This window comes from Triticum urartu, chromosome 3A (assembly GCF_056163025.1).
Source record: "Triticum urartu cultivar PI428250 chromosome 3A, HENAU_Tu73, whole genome shotgun sequence".
Lineage (NCBI taxonomy): Eukaryota > Viridiplantae > Streptophyta > Magnoliopsida > Poales > Poaceae > Triticum > Triticum urartu.
The window spans coordinates 463,078,023-463,099,044 of NC_141875.1; the positions used below are offsets into that span (position 1 = coordinate 463,078,023).

A 21,022-nucleotide genomic window follows, 5' to 3' on the forward strand; every position below is an offset into this window, starting at 1 on the left:
GATTCGGAGAGCCTCCCCGCGCAGCCAAAGCTCGCCGTCGTCGAGCGTGACGTGACGTGCGGTCACCAGGTCCGTCGCGAAACGAACCCTCCAACGTGCGTCGCCCGTCATCGCCCCGTCGACCTAACCCTTTCCAATCGAATTTTCTGATGGTGCATGTAGAGCTCGTAAGAGATTCATGACTTGCAGAATTGTTTTTTCTTGAGGGAAAATGGTGCTGCCTGTTACTATTAATTAACCCTCGACGAGTTCCGTCGCGACAATGTCACGAATACAAACCGGAGAAACATGAAACCTCACCTACGTTGGACACCTCTCCTACTCGGCCTCAGCCTGCACCGGGCCGGGTCAGCGACAGACGGGGAAAAATGGCAAGACCCTGCCACGCTGGTCGCGGACGGCCGCCCCGCCTCCTGTTTAGCCGTAGCAGCGTCGACGTTAATCTTCAGCCAATCGCGTCGGAGTCGGCGTCTTCGTGGCCGTGTGAGCGACTCACCACTGCTCGGGTCGGGCATCCTCAGTCATCTTACTGTCTCTCGCTGCCTTTACCCGTAGAAAAGTTGGAAACCCTTACCCCTGCGGACTCGGCTCGCCACCTCGGTTTTGTTCTTTCTTGTTCTTAATATAAATCAGATTAGATTCCTTTCACGGGCCCCGTCACTGCATATCGGCGCGTATAGTTTTCTCAAAGGTTCATCGACAGGAACAGCCACAACAATCGTATACACCGCCGCTTCCTTGAAGGTCCGGTTCCTCTTCCGGGACGAATCCTCTCCACTCTCGACCTCCTGAGCACCAAAACGCCGGCAACGTCTTACTCGACCCGTGGTGACGTTCGACCTGCGCCAATAAAGTATGCCCCTCAATATGTCTCGACCTCCCTTTTCTTTACCTCTATGTTGGATTTATTGTGGATTCTTGCTAGGCGACATGATCTTTCTACTCCCTCCGTCCGAAAATACTTGTCGGATAAATGAATGTATCTAGGAAGTACTTATTTACCTTTTGTCCAATCTGTTTATTGAGGAACTCTGCCTTGTTAATTCCAGTTTCCAAATGACCAACCATAGAGCGTGCATAAGGACATCCTCAAACCAAATCCGTGGGAAACCAACCTACAAGAAAGCAAGGCCAAACGTTAAATTGGAAGATCTTCCACAGGCATGTCAAATTTCTTTTCTGTGTGAATGCTGAATATAGATGAGTTGCCCTCTGTTCGAGCCGGCCTCTCTGCCTTGCACTGTGCCTCCACCTAGTGTGGGAGCATCTAACACTGGGTCCGTCCTTCTCTAATGTTGAGGGGTATACTTTATTGGCGCAGGACGTGCTCTGCACAATTTTATCAAAGCTGCCTGCTAAAGAGATTTCAAGGGCCAGCGTTTTGTCAAGAGATTGGAGATATGTCCCCGATATTTGCTGCTACAAATTATGTTTCACTAGTGCTGCTGGGTGTTGCCGTGATAGTTTTCAAAGGAAAGACATGCAGAAATTCATCAGTAATGTCAATGCAGTCGTGAGAAATTGCCATGGCAAGGTGGTTGAAGAATTCAATGTCAAATTCGAATTTGACATCATGCTGCTTGCTCATCTCAACAATTGGGTCGATTTTGTTGTGTCATCACAGGCAAAGAACATTGCTTTCTACTTACGTCCTGTTAACAAGACAGTTTGGGATGTTGGCCGTTACATATTTCCATTTCACCTCTTGGATACTCAAAGCATATCACGTCTAGAGTGCATTCAACTTAGCTTTGTATCTTTCAGACCGCCATCTGAATTCTGTGATTTTCCAAGCCTAAGAAAGCTTGACCTGGAATTCGTGGATACCACCAGAAGGGATCTTGAAGTTGTATTGTCCAACTGCATTTATCTTAAATGGCTAAGCTTAGTCAGATGCTTCCTGGATGACGAACTAAAGTTGGATCGTCCGTTGTCCCAGCTTCGACACCTAACAGTTCTACGGTGTAGGGTAACCAGGATTGAACTTCGAGTTCTGAAACTTGATACCTTTCAGTATGATGGAGACACCGTTCCTATTGTTATAAATCAAGACGCAAAGCTGGAAAATGCAGATATATGTTTCTCCAAGAGAAATTTTCAAGATACCGTCAGTGCACTTCTCAATGCTATTCCCCGCGTGCGAAATCTGACGTTACAAACTTTTAACCCACTGCTAGAGGTTTGCTCCTGCAATGCCATTGAGATTACAATTAAATTTATATAGCATCGTCTAACTTTGTTCTTTTGTCTCGCAGACGCAATATGTATTGAATAGCACGGACAAGCTTTCCCGTCTTAGGTGCTTACAGTTGTTAATAGGTATAACATCTGAAGATGCCGTCAAGCTGCCCAATGTGGTTTCCATTCTCAGGGCAGCTCCGTTTATTGAGAAGTTAGAGATCCATGTAAGTACTCTTCTTGATTCTTATATATGACAATAGATTTCTTTTTCCTATAGCCCCACATCCTATTTGCTTTTAGTCCTTCTATCATGTTTTTGTTGGTAGTTTACTCTTTACTTCTTCTTGGGATGGATACAGAATTTGTGTTCCCAGAAAATTGAGTTGGACAATAAAAATCAAATGGTGCGACCTTAAATACATGTGTAATGGATTAACATATATGCGCGCTAATAGTATATACTACCTTGTCGATTCATTTTTGCAGTTTACAGCCGGTGGTCACATTTGTTTTGCGGACAAGGGTACATTGGGCACTCAGCACCATCAGCGGTGTGAATATAATTATCTGAAGAGTATGCATATGACAGGATATAAAGCCGCAATGGGATAACTTGAATTACTTCTGCGTGTTGTGGAAAATGCCCCTGTGCTGGAGACATTAACTGTTGAGACCACTCTACGGCTTGATGAAGATCACTATACACACATGTTTTGCCGAAAAAAACGGTGTTCTGAGCGCGTTATTCTGCATGCTAAATCTTGCCTTCCCGCAAAAGTTTCACCAGATGTGAAGCTTTGTGTTATGTAGTTAGGCCTGCTTTGGAGGAAACAAGTGTTTTTTAGGAAAGGAAACAAGCTTTCCGTTACTCTATGTGATCTCAACGCTCGGCCTCTGCTCAGTGTATCGTTGGCCGTGGCGTTTGCGTTTAGCCATCAATGGAACTAGTATAGAAAGGTAATTTTCGTACATCTTTTCTTTGTCCTTAAAACAACATTTATGTCTTTTTATTTTTTAAACTTAGATGATGAACATTAAAATAATTCTTTTCTATAGAAAAATTTACTTAATGGGAATGGCGAGCTTCGCTATGCAACATTGACTCGGGCTCTCAAGCAGGTTGGCTGTGGAATTTCCTGGAGGTTTGTTGCTGGATGGTGGGCCATGTGACTTTCTGGCCATTTCAAATGTTTTATTTTATTTGAACACAATACATACATAGATGATCACACACACTCACACAATGCATGCATACCCTACCCTTATGAGCATCTCCGAGATACTGAGCCAGCAAAACATCTTGACATTGACACCTGGGGATGTCACCGGGCCGGAGGTGGTTACGCTGCGTCTTGCGGCGGTTGTGACCGGAGGGACGAACGGGCAGGAGGCCCGCGCTTGTGTCTCTTCGGTAGCAGTCACTCCGGGCGCCGACTCGGTCGGGGAGAGGAGGCATGCCCTGATGGTATCCGCGGCTGATGGTGCTACGGACGTCGGGTCGGACGTCGTGAGTGGGAGGGGTCACGGGCAGGAGGCCCGCACCACCCTATCACTTGTGGCGGTCCCCAACCATTGTGGGGAGGGGCGCGGGCAGGAGGCCTACACCGCCCCCTCACCCCTAGCGAGCCCCAGGCGTGGTGGGGAGGGGCACTGGCAGGAGGCCCGCAGCTCCCCCTCTCCCATGACGGTTTCAAGCCGTTGTGACGGTTTGGTGGGGAGTGGGACTGTCGAGCAGGAGGCTCCGCGGTCTGGCTCTCCCCTTGCTTCCGTTGGCGGTGCTTGCTCGACCGCGCCTTACCCATCTTCACCGGCAATGAGGGGTGGGCGTGGGAGCGGGGAGCAGACACCTCGGGAGAGGTCTACAGAGGAGCTTATCGCTTTTGGTGGGATCATGGATCCGGTATCGGCTGGCAGGCGTGTCAGCAACCGGATCCAGGAGCAACGAGATGCAGATGACCTGCAGTTAGGGCGTGCCATGAGGGCGGCCAAGCTTCGAGATGTCGAGGCAACTACATGTATGGCTTTAATAAGAGTTGTTCAATTTTGCATTTCTCTGAACATGAAATTATCGATAAGGCACATAACTTAGGAGTCTCATTGGGGTCGACTGAGAAGGAAGTCGCGAAATCTGTGAATGACATTTTAGACTTAGGAGCGGAGCGGGCATTTGAAATTATTCATAACCTCGTGGCTGTTAGACCTATGAATGACGATGATATGAAAAATTTAGGGATATCAGCCCTTGAAAGCTTATGTAATGATCTCATGCCTAATACGGAGGCCGAAGGCGAAGAGGGGTCAGAAACTGAGGATAATGTAGAGCCTTTAGTGATGGAAGGTATTGTCTCGAGTTTTTCCGGTAATAAGGATAGGAATGTTGATGGGGATGAGACCAAGAGACCCTGGAAAAGGAAAGTGTATCCTACTTCGGTTGTTCGTAGAAGTGCTAGGGTTAAGCTTAAGAAAAAATTCCATGATGATCTATGAAAGGAATCTTTTGGAATAACAGAGGTCTAGTTGACTTGGCTAAAAGAATGTTCTTAGCAGAGACATCGATAGAGCAAAAACTATATTTTATTGCACTACTCAAAACAGGACGAGATAATTTCACCTCACAGTTCCTTGGAACTTTATCCGGCGGAATTGGTTTTGATTGGCACTATTTACCTCCTAGAGGAAGATCCGGTGGGATATTGTTGGGTGTTAGGTGCGAAACGTTAGAGGTGATTAATGTGGTTCAAGGGGATTTTGCGGTCAAGTTTCGGGTGAGATCAAAGTTGGATGGCTTCCGATGGTCTCTGGTAGCTGTATATGGAGCGGCCCAACCCGAACTTAAACCAGATTTCCTAGCGGACTTGGTGCGGATTTGTGGGGATGAAACTCTTCCAATCCTAGTCGGAGGGGATTTCAATATTATTCGAATGAGAGATGAAAAAAACAATGATAATTTTGATGGACGTTGGTCCATGATGTTCAACATGATTATCGAGAGTCTTAGTCATAGGTAGGCAGTTTACATGGTCCAATATGTTGCCCACTCCAACGTATGAGAAGTTGGATAGGGTGCTTGCCAGTGTGGAATGGGAACAAAAGTACCCATTAGTGTCGGTGCATGCGATAAAGAGGGCGATCTCATATCACACACCATTGCTAGTTGACTCGGGAGATGCAACACATATTGGAAACAAGAACGCTTTCTCTTTCGAACTAAGTTGGTTCGAGAAAGAGAATTTCATGGACATCGTAGCATGTGAATGGGCGAAGCCTGTTAGTGGACGATCAAGTGTAGAGAGATGGCAAAACAAGATTAGACATCTGAGACAATTCTTATGGGGTTGGGCCAGAAACGAGAGTGGGATTTACAAACAAAAAAAGGAGCGACTCACCCAGTTAATAGATGCTCTAGACTTAAAAGCAGAAGTGAACCTTCTCAATGTGGCGGACCAGACCACGAAATCCGAAGCTGAGCAACGCTTATGGGCTCTTCTTAGAGAAGAGGAGCTCAAATGAGCATTGCGTGCTAAGGTTCTCAAGGTTGTCCAAGGGGATGCCAATACACAATTCGTTCACATGATTGCGAATGGAAAGCATAGGAAGACACTATAAAAAAAGACACATCCGTGACATTTTGGGCTGAAAGAAGAAATTTTCTGTCATACTTATGACACTTCTATGACGATAATTGTGACAAAACCCGGTATCATCATAGATGTGGTGGGGTCCTACTTCTATGACAAAAAATCATGACAGAAAATGAGCTTTTCATTCTGGGTGGGCCGGAGACGCAACTGCATGACATTCTTTGGGTCGTCCATGACGGGAAAAACCATGGTAGAAGCGAGAGCGAGGAAAATATCGGGGAGTTCCCGGTTACGGTGGGTAGTCGGGGGCCAAGCGATGCGCGTTTCTCTCGTACGTACACACGTGTGTGTGAGGCGTTGCGCTCTAACTGAACCCGAGCGATTGCACTGTAGGCTACGCGTTACTAAACCCGAGCGATCGATCGATCCCTTGCTGTTAACTGAACCCGAGCGATTGCACTGCATGCTACGCGTTACTGAACCCGAGCGATCGATCGATGGCTGTTAACTGAACCCGATCGAGCGATTCCTTCGCTACTACTGCTAACTGAAGCCGATCGATGCTGCCTCCGGATGAACAGTGAGCGTTGTTGGGGGTGGATGAATAGTTCTCAGTGGGGGGTCGGATGAACAGGACCCCGTGGTAGCAGAGGCCGTTGCCGCTGGATGAAGAGTACCCCGATCGATCAAGCCGGTGGATGAACATGACCCCGTGGAGGGCTGGATGAACAGGACCCCGTGAAGGGCTGGATGAACAGTAGCCGGTGGAGGGCTGGTTGAACAGTAGCCGGTGGAGGGCTGGATGAACAGTAGCCCGTGGAGGGGTGGTTGAACAGGACCCCGTGGAGAGGGCTGGTTGAACGGTAGCTGGTGGAGGAGCGCGCGGTGGAGGCTAGATGAGCAGGAGCCCGTGGATGAACAGTCGCAGGTGGAGGCTGGAGAAAGTCGACAGTGGATGAACAGTAACCCGTGGAGGCAGTCGACGGTGATGATGAACAGTATCCCGTGGAGTCCCGTTTTGCGGTACACCACACCCCCTCCCAATGAACAGGACCCCCGTTTCGACCGTAGCGCTCCAACACAAGTCCGTTTCCTCCGTTTTGCGATATGCCACACCCCTCCCGATCCACAAGACCCCGTTTCCATCGTAGGAGGTCTGTTTCCTCCGTTTTGCGGTATGCCAGACCCCTCCCGATGAATAGGATCCTGTTTCGACCGTGGCCGGTCGAACACAAGGCCGTTTCCTCCGTTCTGCGGTACGCCAGGCCTCGCTTCCATCGGCTGTTCCATCCAAGCCGGTTGGCTCCCGATGAACAACACGCATTCCGTTACCTCCCGATGAACACGATGTGTTCCGTTGCCTCCCCATGTACACGACGATGACGCAGCTTCTCCATTCCGACCCAGCCATGTACACGAGCCCTGGCCATACGTATGCGTGAGTAGGCGTTCGAGACCCCGCCCGTATGTACGTACGTGGCCGTATTTTCTTTCTTGCACCCTGGCCGCTGTATGTACGTGTACATGCTACGTGCGCGCCTCTACATCAACCAGTATGTACGTACACGTTCGCGACCAAAATGACAACGCTACGTACGCTTCGACCAGGTGGGTCCCGACTGTCAGGCACTTCATTGCGTGCGAAGATGTAGCTGGTGGGTCCCAGCAGCCAGCGGGACAAATCATTTTTTCGTGAAATATGATGGCCAGTCCGGTGGGTCCCTGCTGTCAGGTGGAGGAATCATTATTTTCCGCGTAATAAGGAGGCACTTCCTTGCTGCGGCCGTGGACCCAACTGTCAGCCTCTCCACGTACAGTACTCTTCCGATGAAAGTCAGTCGTTGACCACATTGACCATGCCACGTCGAGAGCACCAAGGCGGTGGACGACGACGAGGCCTAGGAAGGGGACGATGCGGAGCCGGGGAAGACGCGACAATGCATGCCCACGCGGAGAGGAGTACGAGGGTTCACTGGTTCGGCTGCGGTGTGAGCCTGCCGTCACCGTAGGGCCTGGCCAGCGGTGGGAGTAGTAGGGGTGGTGAGGCCTCCGCGGCAGCATAGCCGGCCATGGGAGGCAGGAGCAGGCGGCATGACCGGCGCTGCTTTGGGTGGCTGGAGCAAGAAGACCAGAGGTTGAAGAAGCACTACGACCGTTGGATGGACTTCGTACGGTCACTGGAGCTAGAATCATTCATATTGACTAAGTTGACAAAGGCCTCCATCCCCGTCAACTTAGTAGGCCCATATGCCAGCCTCCCACTATGTTGGGTCCCAGATAGCAGGGGGGGTATTCATTTTTTGTGCATAATAAGGAGGCACTTCCTTGTGTGCGAAGATATAACTGGTGAGTCCGACCTGTCAACAGGGGAACTTTTTTTCGAAAATAAAGATGCCCTTCTAGTGGGTCCCAGATGTCAGGTGGAGGAATCATTGTTTTGCGTGTAATAAGGAGGCATTTTCTTGTGTGCGGTCATGGACCCAGTTGTTAGCCTCTCCACGTAAAGTCCACGTCCGATGGATGTCGTTCGTTGACCACGTTGACCATGACGCGCCATGAGCACCAGGGCGGTGGACGATGGCGGGGCCTAGGAAGGGGATGACGCGGAGCCGGGAAAAATGCGGCAGTGGATGCCCATGCGGAGAGGAGTACGAGGGTTCATTGGTTCAGCTGCGGTGTGAGCCTGCCATCGCCGCAGGGCCTGGCCAGCGGTGAGAGTAGTAGGGGGCGCTGAGGCCTCAACAGCAGCACAGCCGACCACTGGAGGCAGGAGCAGGCGGTCTCACCGGCGCTGGTTTGGGCGGCTGGTGTAAGAAGAGCAGCAATTAAAGAAACAACAGGACCGTTCGATTCAAATCCAACAGTCACTGCTGCTAGAATCGTTTGTTGACTAAGTTGACAAAGCCATGCATACGCGTCAACTTAGTAGGCCCACAGGTCAGCCTTCGAACCGGTGCGTCTCAGATGTCAGTGAGAGGAATCTTTTTTTCGCGTAATAAGGAGGCAGTTAATTATGTGCGGCCAGGCCAGTGGAGGGAGTAGGGTGGGCCGGTGAAGTCTGCGCGGCATGACAGCGGGCCACAAGAGGAGGGAGCAGGCAGTCCCGTCGGCACTGGTTTAGGCAGCTGGAGTAGGAAGACCAGAGATTGAAAAAGCACGTCGGCCGTTGGATGGACATCTAACAGTCACTGCTACTAGAATCGTGTGTTGACTGACAAAGCCTTGCATACAAAATTTGTGGTGTGTACAGCCCATTTGTTATTATTTTTATAATTTTTACTCATTTTCTAATTTATATGGAATTTATTGCAGCCCATTTTTCATTTTTAGAATTTCTCCCCATTTTCTGGTCAGTGCCAGGGATACAAAATTGAAAATTCGCAATTTTTTGCTGGGAAACAAAATATTCTTAATCCAAAATTTATTAGCCATACTAAAACAAATTTAAAAATAATTTAATACTATGTCATGTAAAATCCAATGAAATATAAAATATCAGTGAAGAACAAAAACAAAAAAAGAAACTAATTTTCCCATTTACTTTTAACAGATACTGACCAAACTCTTTGGTCTGGCCGGAATGCATCCCTCCTCGTCTTGAAAGATTTGCAGCCCAGTAAGTCGAAGAAAACAAATAGGCCTATTTTGGGCATTCTTCAAAAAGAAATAGTGGCCTACCTATTTTCCCAAATAAAAAACTGCTGGGCTGGTCATGTTGTTAGACGGGCCACAGAGACCGCACAACCCAGTTTATAGCCTGCTCCTCTGAACAAATCCTCAAAAAAAGATTGTGCAATTCTGTTGTTAATTGATTATACGTTGAAAATGATGTGAGTCCCGGATATCAACAGGGTGGATTAGAGTAAAAAAAATGAGGGGGTGCATCTGAGTAGTAAAAGAGGCGCTTTGCTTATGTTCGGGAGTGGACCTGGTGGGTCCGTACTGTCATACTAACAACTACAGTCCTCATTCACTACGTTGACAGGGCCGGACGGCGGTACCGTGGCGAGCGCACCAAGGCGGAGGATAAAGTGATGTCGCCAATGTGCTGGCTGGGTTGGACATTCTTATTGAAAAATAAAAATAGACTGAAACTATTTACGACGTTGACTACAGTTTGCATGGGTCCGCTGGTTGCAGGAAGAAAATGGTGGGAGAAAGAAGACTGGTCGCTATCTTTGCCTAAGAATTATATCGACTGAATGTAACGACACTATCATAGGAAATAATATCCTCCTGTTAAATCGTGAATTTAAAGAACTAGTACATGAGCATTTAGCTTTATTTATTTACTTATTTATGTTTAAGGGACCATGAGCATGTACCTGGGTCAGATTCATGTGAGAGCCTTCCTTCCAGTTAATTATGGGCTCCTCTATTGGGCCTTCATCAGTGGGCTGCATGTTATCAACAAATGTGTACCACTCAAAAAGTGGAAAATGTGTTCCTATGAAAAATAATATGCGCTATGTACGGTACAGGGCACTAAAGGATCAGATCATGCAACGACTTCCAAAACATTGGGTTTGTCGTTCTAACAACATATTTATTCAACCAACAGACGAAATATACTACTGATTGTACATTAAAAACAGCAGCAGCGGCAACCAGTGCTGGGGGTGCAACAGAAGCAGTAAGCAGGCCAGAAGAGTAAAGACACAGCTCTCTCTTCCAAACCAAACATCAGCCATCATTATAAAAGGGCCACCAAAAAAGAACAAGTGTATGCATCAAACTAAATAAAGATCCTACTACACCAAGTGTACACATCTAACTAACTGGCTCAGTTAGACGTCATTATTTATTAAGTTGTGGAGATTGGTTGACGGCTTGAACCAGATGGGTGCTTGATGGGGGAAACTCCAGCCAGTAGGTCGAAGTCTGATACTTGCGACCCTCTCTCCTACTTTGGGCTGCAGATCGTGGCGATTCATATCAGGGTATGGTGCATGCAGAGACGCATGGTATGTTGTGTACACATAGTTTTGCCTGATGAACGAAACCGCGCTGCCATCATGATCCTTGCCGTCGGTTATCTCCTAGTTAATCAGATAATTCAGTTTGAGAAACAGAAAGCGTGTACCAAGGCTACTTACCAGCCTCCAGTCAAAAATTCCTGAAAACCCAGAGAAACTGGGATCCTACTCAAAGACCTTGAAATGACTGTGATTGTATTCCGCGAAACAACACGTCCGGTACATGCGAACGATCATCAATCGTTCGCCGTCGTTTGATCGAGTCAGGAACCACCTGCAACTGCCATGCCGCTTTTCTTTGAAAGGTTCTGGGATTAGGAAGGGTAGGGACACTAGGCGGTCTACACCATCATATCAAGTTGGATTCAAATAAAAAAGGGCTCTTAATGTAGTCCATCTTAAGAACAACATGTTATGAGCATGAATATTTTTCAGTAAATGTTGACAGTAATATAAGCAAGCCACTATGATATCATAGGAAAGTAACATACTACTGTAACAACTGTTTGTAGTGATGACTGGAGTAGGCTAGCAATACGTCCAGCCATAGAATGAGTCGACACTGTAAATGAAGCCCTTGTCTTCAATGGCATCAGAGAACCATGGAGGATGTATGATCCTGCGATGGACGTGTAGATTTATCCACTTACCGCAGTGACCTGTCAAATAGGCGAGATCGCGGTTGAAAAACGCAATTAGCCTGAAGTCTTTATAATTCGCAGATCTTGTGGGCACTTGGCGGATTACAACCTTGAGCAAATCAAACTTGGTATCATGTTGGCTACTGTAAGATTCCGAGTATTCTAGGCCGCGGTGTGATACGTCTTCGTCGTATCTATAATTTTTTATTGTTCCATGTCAATATCCTACAACTTTCATATACTTTTGGCAACTTTTTATACTATTTTTGGGACTAACATATTGATCCAGTGCCCAGTGCCAGTTCCTGTTTGTTGCATGTTTTTGTTTCGCAGTAAATCCATATCAAACGGAGTCCAAACGGGATAAAAATTGACGGAGATTTCTTTGGAATATATGTGATTTTTGGGAAGAAAAAACAACGCGAGACAATGCCCGAGGGGGCCACGAGGCAGGGGGTAGGCGCTCCCCTGACCCTCATGGCCACTCCGTAAGGCGGTTGGTGCCTTTCTTTCACCGCAAGAAAGCTAATATCCGCATAGAGATCGTGTTAAAATTTCAGCCCAATCGGAGTTACGAATCTCCGGGAATATAAGAAACACTGAAAGGGCGGAATCTGAGAACGCAGAAACAGAGAGAGACAGAGAGACAAATCCAATCTCAGAGGGGCTCTCGCCCCTCCGCCGCCATGGAGGCCAAGGACCAAAGGGGAAACCCTTCTCCCATATAGGGAGGAAGTCAAGGAAGAAGAAGAATAAGAAGAAGGTCCCCCCTCTGCCCTTCTCTTCCAGTGGCGCCGGAACGCTGTCGTGGCCACCACCATCATCACCGCGATCTTCACCAACACCTCCGCCATCTTCACCAACATCTCCATCACCTTCCCCCCTCTATCTACAGCGGTCCACTCTCCCGCAACCCGCTGTACCCTCTACTTGAACATGGTGCTTTATGCTTCATATTATTATCCAATGATGTGTTGCCATCCTATAATGTCTGAGTAGATTTTTGTTGTCCTATCGATGGTTGATGAATTGTTATGATTGATTTAATTTGCTTGTGGTTATGTTATTGTCCTTTGGTGCCCATCATATGAGCGCGCACGTGGATCACACCATAGGGTTAGTTGTATGTTGATAGGACTATGTATTGGAGGGAAAGAGTGACAGAAACTTCAGCCTAGCATAGAAATTGATGCATACAGGATTGAAGGGGGGCCAATATATCTTAATGCTATGGTTGGGTTTTACCTTAATGAACGTTAGTAGTTGCGGATGCTTGCTAATAGTTCCAATCATAAGTGCATAGAATTGCAAATCAGGGATGACATGCTAGTAGTGGCCTCTCCCACATAAAACTTGCTATCGGTCTAGTAACGTAGTCAATTGCTTAGGGACAATTTCGCAACTCCTACCACCACTTTTTCATACTATCTATACTAACTTTATTGCTTCTTTATCTAAACAACCCCTAATTTTTATTTACGTGCACTTTATATTCTTGCAAACCTATCCAAAAACACATACAAAGTACTTCTAGTTTCATACTTGTTCTAGGTAAAGCGAACGTTAAGCGTGCGTAGAGTTGTATCGGTGGTCGATAGAACTTGAGGGAATATTTGTCCTACCTTTAGCTCCTCGTTGGGTTCGACACTCTTACTTGTCGAAAGAGGCTACAATTGACCCCCTATACTTGTGGGTTATCAAGACCTTTTTCTGGCGCCATTGCCGGGGAGCAATAGCGTGGGGTGAATATTCTCGTGTGTGCTTGTTTGCTTTATCACTAAGTAATTTTTATTTGCTGTTCTAAGTTGTTCTCTATCTTTAGTTATGGATATGGAACACGAAATACAAAAAAATTTAGGTGTACTTGCTACTCATGGAGATGGGGAACCTCCTAAAACCCTCGGTGTTGGTTATGTGAAAAATATTATGTATTACTTTGATAATCCTGAGAAAACCCCATTAAATTATGTAATGGGAGACACGTTGGATCAACGTGAATACTTTAGGGATTACCGCTTGACTCAAAAAGGGAAACTATTATGGGATCAAATTCATATGTTGCATTGATACGCTTGGGAACTATGCTTGAGATACGATTATACTTGTTGCTCTAGGATGAAGGCTCCACACCTTCCCTTTTCATGCAAATTTAATGATGATAAAACCTTGGCTTCTTATGCTAATGGTATATATGATTACTATGATGTGGAACAAATAGAAGAATTTGTTGCTTTTATGGGTGCTTATGAAATTGAATCTTTGTTTAAAGAGTGTGAAAATTTTGATGATTCATTTTATAGACCTGAAAATTTAGCTATCCTTAAATATTGCTATGAGAACTATGAATTCAATTCCGATATTGATGATTTTATTGAGAGAGTCTCCGCTGTCCAAGAAGAGACTAATATTTTGCAGGAGTCCATGGAAGAAGAAATTAATGACATTGTGAGCTCATAGGATGAAAAAGATGAGGAGGAGAGCGAAGAACAAAAGGAGGAAGAGCGGATTGATCACCCGTGCCCACCTTCTAATGAGAGTAACTCTTCAACTCATACATTGTTTAATTTCCCTTCGTGCTTACCGAAGGATGATTGCTATGATGACTGTTATGATCCCGTTGATTCTCTTGAAATATCCCTTTTTGATGATGCTTGCTATGCTTGTGGCCAAGATGCCAATATAAATTATGCTCATGGAGATTAACTTGCTATAGTTCCTTATGTTAAACATGAAATTGTTGCTATTGCACCCACGCATGATAGCCCTATTATCTTTTTGAATTCTCCCGACTACACTATATCGGAGAAGTGTGCACTTATTAAGGATTATATTGATGGGTTGCGTTTTACTATTACACATGATAATTTTGATGAATATAATATGCATGTGCTTGCTTCTCCTACTTGCAATTATTATGAGAGAGGAACCATATCTCCACCTCTCTATGTTTCCAATACGATAAAATTGCAAGAAACTGTTTATACTATGCATTAGCCTTTACTATGTGTGCATGAATTGTTCTTTTATGACATGCCGATGCATAGGAAGAGAGTTAGACTTCGTTTTTGCATGATATATGTTACTTTGTGCTCACTACTAAATTATAAATCATTGTTAATTAAAATTGGCTTTGATGTACCTTGGGATCCAGGTGGATTCATTACTTGAGCACTATATGCCTAGCTTAATGGCTTTAAAGAAAGCGCTGCCAGGGAGACAACCCGGAAGTTTTAGAGAGTCATTTATTTCTGATGTGTGCTTTTATATAGTTTAAAAACAAAAATAAAGAGGGGAAACCAAAACTTTTCAAAAAGAAAAGTGAAAGTGAGATAGACGAGCATTGTGAAAGTGGAGGGCGTCCTTGAACTTTGTTCATGCCCATGGAAACTTTGTGAATCTTAATTACAGAAACATTTCAACAAAAACAATTATCCCCCTGTACAATTCCATTGTATTATAAAATAATGTGCCAAGGTTTGCCTTTAGGATGTTCACAATGCTTGTTGGTTTGTACGGTGTAGAACAGAAACTTTGGCTGTAGTGCGCGATTTTACATTTTTTACTGGAACGTCAAACAGTTCTGAAACTTTTTGCACTGTCTTTCTATACAAATTTTTTATTTTTCCTAAATTTGGTAGAATTTTTGGAGTAACATAGGTATGGTGAATGTTCAGATTATTACAGACTGTTCTGTTTTAGACAGATTCTGTTTTTGATGCATAGTTTACTTGTTTTAATGAAACTATCGAATTATATCGGTGGATTAAGCCATGGAAAAGTTATACTACAGTAGCTATAATGCAAAAACAAAATATTAATTGGTTTGCAATAGTACTTAGAGTAGTGATTTGCTTTATTATACTAACGGATCTTACCGAGTTTTCTGTTGAAGTTTTGTGTGGATGAAGTGTTCGATGATCGAGAAGGTCTCGATATGAGAAGAAGGAAGAGAGGCAAGAGCTCAATATTGGGGATGACCAAGGCACCCCAAGTAAATATTCAAGTAGACTCAAGTGTGTAAGCTTGGGGATGCCCCGGAAGGCATCCCCTCTTTTTTCAACAAGTATCAGTATGTTTTTGGATTCATTTCATTCATGTGATATGTGCAGATCTTGGAGCGTCTTTTGCATTTAGTTTTTATTTTTATTTTATGCACCATGCTGGTATGAGATAGTCCTTGGTTGATTTATAGAATGCTCTATGCACTTCATTTATATCTTTTGAGTATGGCTTTATAGAATGCTTCATGTGCTTCACTTATATCATTTGAAGTTTGGATTGCCTGTTTCTCTTTACATAGAAAACCGCCATTTGTAGAATGCTCTTTTGCTTCACCTATATTTGTTAGAGTGTGGGCATATCTTTTGTAGAAATAATTAAACTCTCTTGCTTCACTTATATCTATTTAGAGAGATGACAGGAATTGGTCATTCACATGGTTAGTCATAAAATCCTACATAAAACTTGTAGATCACTGAATATGATATGTTTAATTCCTTGCAATAGTTTTGCGATATAAAGATGGTGATATTAGAGTCATGCTAGTGGGTAGTTGTGGATTGTAGAAATACTTGTGTTGAAGTTTGTGATTCCTGTAGCATGCACGTATGGTGAACCGTTATGTGATGAAGTCAGAGCATGATTTATTTGTTGATTGTCTTCCTTATGAGTGGTGGTCGGGGACGAGCGATGGTCTTTTCCTACCAATCTATTCCCCTAGGAGCATGTGCGTAGTACTTTGTTTCGATAGCTAGTAGACTTTTGCAATAAGTATGTGAGTTCTTTATGACTAATGTTGAGTCCACGGATTATACACACTCTTACCCTTCCATCATTGCTAGCCTCTTCGGTACCGTGCATTGCCCTTTCTCACCTCGAGAGTTGGTGCAAACTTCGCCGGTGCATCCAAACCCCGTGATACGATACGCTCTATCACACATAAACCTCCTTATATCTTCCTCAAAACAGCCACCATACCTACCTATCATGGCATTTCCATAGCCATTCCAAGATATATTGCCATGCAACTTCCATCATCATCATATACATGACTTGAGCATTCATTGTCATATTGCTTTGCATGATTGATAACCCACAAGTATAGGGGATCGCAACATTTTTCGAGGGTAGAGTATTCAACCCAAATTTATTGATTCGACACAAGGGGAGCCAAAGAATATTCTCAAGTATTAGCAGCTGAGTTGTCAATTCAACCACACTTGGAAACTTAATATCTGCAGCAAGGTATTTAGTAGCAAAGTAATATGATAGTAGTGGTAATGGTAGCAAAAGGTAACGATAGCAAAAGTAATGTTTTTGGTATTTTGTAGTGATGGTAATAATAGCAACGAAAAAGTAAACAAGCGAAGAACAATATATGAAAAGCTCGTAGGCAATGGATCGGTGATAGAGAATTATGCTGGATGTGGTTCATCATGTAACAGTCATAACCTAGGGTGACACAGAACTAGCTCCAATTCATCAATGTAATGTAGGCATGTATTCCGAATATAGTCATACGTGCTTATGGAAAAGAACTTGCATGCCATCTTTTGTCCTACCCTCCCGTGGCAGCGGGGTCTTAGCGGAAACTAAGGGATATTAAGGCATCCTTTTAATAGAGTACCAGACCAAAGCATTAACACATAGTGAATACATGAACTCCTCAAACTACGGTCATCACCGGAAGTGGTCCCGATTATTGTCACTTCGGGGTTGCCGGATCATAACACATAGTAGGTGACTATAGACTTGCAAGATAGGATCAAGAACTCACATATATTCATGAAAACATAATAGGTTTAGATCTGAAATCACGACACTCGGACCCTAGTGACAAGCATTAAGCATAGCAAAGTCATAGCAACATCAATCTCAGAACATAGTGGATACTAGGGATCAAACCCTAACAAAACTAACTAGATTACATGATAAATCTCATCCAACCCATCACCGTCCAGCAAGCCTACGATGGAATTACTCACGCACGGCGGTGAGCATCATGAAATTGGTGATGGAGGATGGTTGATGATGACGATGGCGACGAATTCCCCTCTCCGGAGCCCCGAACGAACTCCAGATCAGCCCTCCCGAGAGACTTTAGGGCTTGGCGACGGCTCCGTATCGTAAAACACGATGAATCCTTCTCCTTGATGTTTTCTCTCCGAACACGAATATATAGAGTTGGAGTTGAGGTCGGAGGAGCTCCAGGGGGCCCATGAGGTAGGGGGGTGCGCCTAGGGGGGCAGGCGCACCCCCCACCCTTGTGGCTAGGGTGTGGCCCCCTGGTCTTGATCTTTTGCGAGTATTTTTTATTATTTCCAAAAATAATCTCCGTGAAGTTTCAGGTCATTCCGAGAACTTTTGTTTCTGCACATAAATAACACCACGACAATTCTGCTGAAAACAACGTCAGTCCGGGTTAGTTCCATTCAAATCATGCAAATTAGAGTCCAAAACAAGGGCAAAAGTGTTTGGAAAAGTAGATACGACGGAGACGTATCAACTCCCCAAGCTTAAACCTTTGCTTGTCCTCAAGCAATTCAGTTGACAAACTAAAAGTGATAAAGAAAAACTTTTACAAACTCTGTTTGCTCTTGTTGTTGTAAATATGTAAAGCCAGCATTCAAGTTTTCAACAAAAATTATAAACTAACCATATTCACAATAACTCTTAGGTCTCATGTTTACTCATATCAATGGCATAATCAACTAGCGAGCAATAATAATAAATCTAAGATGAAAACACTTTCTTAAAACAATCATAATATGATATAACAAGATGGTATCTAGCTAGCCCTTTCTAAGACCGCAAAACATAAATGCAGAGCACCTTTAAAGATCAAGGACTGACTAGACATTTTAATTCATGGTAAAAGGGATCCAGTCAAGTCATACTCAATGTAAACTAACAGTAATGTATGCAAATGACAATGGTGCTCTCCAACTGGTGCTTTTTAATAAGAGGATGATGACTCAACATAAAAGTAAATAGATAGGCCCTTCGTAGAGGGAAGCAGGGATTTGTAGAGGTGCTAGAGCTCGGTTTTGAAATAGAGATGAATAATATTTTGAGCGATATACTTTCACTATCAACATAACAACCAAGAGATGGCGATATCTTCCATGCTACACACATTATAGGCGGTTCCCAAACAGAATGGTAAAGTTTATACTCCCCCTCCTTGAGAATAACCCGCCTAACATGGAAGATACGGACAGCCCTAGTTGATACATGAGCTATTCGAGCATACAAAGCAGGATATTTATTTGAAGGTTTAGAGTTTGGCACATACAAATTTACTTGGAACGGCAGGTAGATACCGTGTATAGATAGGTATGGTGGACTCATATGGAACAACTTTGATGTTTATAGGATTGGATGCGCAAGCTTTATTCCCGCTTAGTATAGGTGAAGGCTAGAAAAAGACTGGGAAGCGACCAGCTAGAGAGCGACAACAGTCATGAACATGCATTAAAATTAATAAACACCGAATGCAAGCACGAGTAGGATATAATGCACCATGAACATAAATATCGCAGAGGCTATGTTGATTTTGTTTCAACTACTTGCGTAAACATGTGCCAAGTCAAGCCACTCGAATCGTTCAAAAGAGGATACCACCCTATCATACCACATCACAACCATTTTAATAGCATGTTGGCATGCAAGGTAAACCATTATAAGCTCCTAGCTAATTAAGCATGGCATAAGAAACTATGATCTCTAGTTGTCATTGCAAACATGTTTATTCATAATAGGCTGAATCAGGAACGATGAACTAATCATATTTACAAAAACAAGAGAGGTCGAGTTCGTACCAGCTTCTCCCATCTCAATCAGTTCATCATATATCATCATAATTTCCTTTCACTTGCACGACCGAATGATGTGAATAATAATAATAATAGTGCGCGTGCATTGGACTAAGCTGGAATCTGCAAGCATTCAATAAACAGGAGAAGACAAGGAAATATGGGCTCTTTTGTCAGATCAACAACAATGCATATAAGAGCCACTTTAACAGTTTAATTAAGGTCTTCTCCTATCGACCCGCAAAGAAAAGAAAAGAAATAAAACTATTTACATGGGAAAGCTCCCAACAAGCAAAAGAAGAACATGAAATCTTTTTGGGTTTTCTTTTTAATTACTACTATAAGCATGGAAATTAACACTAGCTAAAAGCTACGACTAATTTTTTTTTTGGTTTTTCTTAAGGTTTATCAAACACACAAGAAGAAAGCATAAAAAGGAAATAAACTAGCATGGATATTACAATGAAAAAGTATGAGCACCGACATCTAGCAATGAGTGTGTGAACATGAATGTAATGTCGGTGAGAAATATGTACTCCCCCAAGCTTAGGCTTTTGCCTAAGTTGGTCTATGGCCACGGTTGGCCTGGCGGATATCCATAGTAATAGTTGGGGTCGTGCTGCGAAGAAGACTCTAATTGCCACTGGTTGGCAATCATCTCCGGATCCCACTGGTAATTAGACTATCGTGGAGGATCAATTTGTGGTTCCGACTCTGGCTCTGTGGCTGATGTAGGGTTCCGGTAGGCGTGAATAGCCTCCAACGGAACAAGGTACTTGCCTGCAGATAAATCAAACAAGGAAGGAGCAGGCAGGGTAATAGTCTCAAGATGATGTTTATCAAAGAACAATTTGTATTTGAGCTCATTTTCCCTATTCTTAACAATAAAATCGTGTGCTACCATACTCTTATAATCTAAATAAATAGGAGGCAGCAATTTTTCTTCCTTCTCAGAATGCCTAATAGGTATGTTAAAATGTGCAGCTAGGCGCGAGGCGAAGATGCCTCCAAAGACGGGGCCCTTAGTACGGTTAAGATTTAACCGCTTTGCAATAATAGCACCCAGGCTGAATGTATCATCACGAAATAAGGCATGGCACAAAATAACAATATCGGGGGCACTCAGGTTTCCACAGTTTCCGCGCCCAATTAAGCATCTACTAGCAAATATAGCAAAGTAACGTAGAACAGGAAAGTGTATGCTAGTAGTTCGTGCATCGGAAACCTTCCTCGTTTCCCCTACAGTGATGGTATCAATAAACCCATCCACATCGCCGCAATGTGGTTCCTCTATGATGCCCTCGAAAGGGATCAAACAAACCCGACAAAAATCATGAAGTGACATCTCCTTATGCTCATCATATAAATAAAACTCCACCGTAGGTGGTGAGCTCCTAGCATGGAAATGAAAGTTTTGCACAAAGATATTGGTGAATAAGAGATATTGTTCGCGCTGGTTGTGGAGAAAGGCGGTGAGGCCTGCATTCTCAGCCAACTCATAGAAATCATCATAAATCCCGGTTGCTCTCAAGAAATCATCACAAGGCCATTCACACGGCCGAACCTCCGCGATGCGAGGTAGATTATATTTGGGCCTCTTTGCTTCTTCATTTTGCTTTTCCTTCGAGCTTCGCCTCGATGAGCCCCTCAAAAATCTCGTCATTATTTTCTGAAAAATTCTGAAATTTTCAGTAACTTCAAATAAAAGTGAACCAAACTCAACAAAATTGATAGGAACTACTCCGACAAGTGCCTATAGCCTATATCGTGCATCAAAACTACTTGGAACCACATAAATTTGACATGCAAGCTCAAGAAAAGGGTCACCT

The 21,022-nt window shown here is 44.1% G+C and overlaps 1 pseudogene; it reads left to right on the forward strand.

Annotated features, from left to right (window-relative positions):
• The first annotated feature begins 1,055 nt into the window (after window positions 1–1,055).
• LOC125546872 (F-box/LRR-repeat protein At3g03360-like) lies at window positions 1,056–3,132 on the forward strand (annotated as a pseudogene).
• The last annotated feature ends 17,890 nt before the right edge of the window (window positions 3,133–21,022 follow it).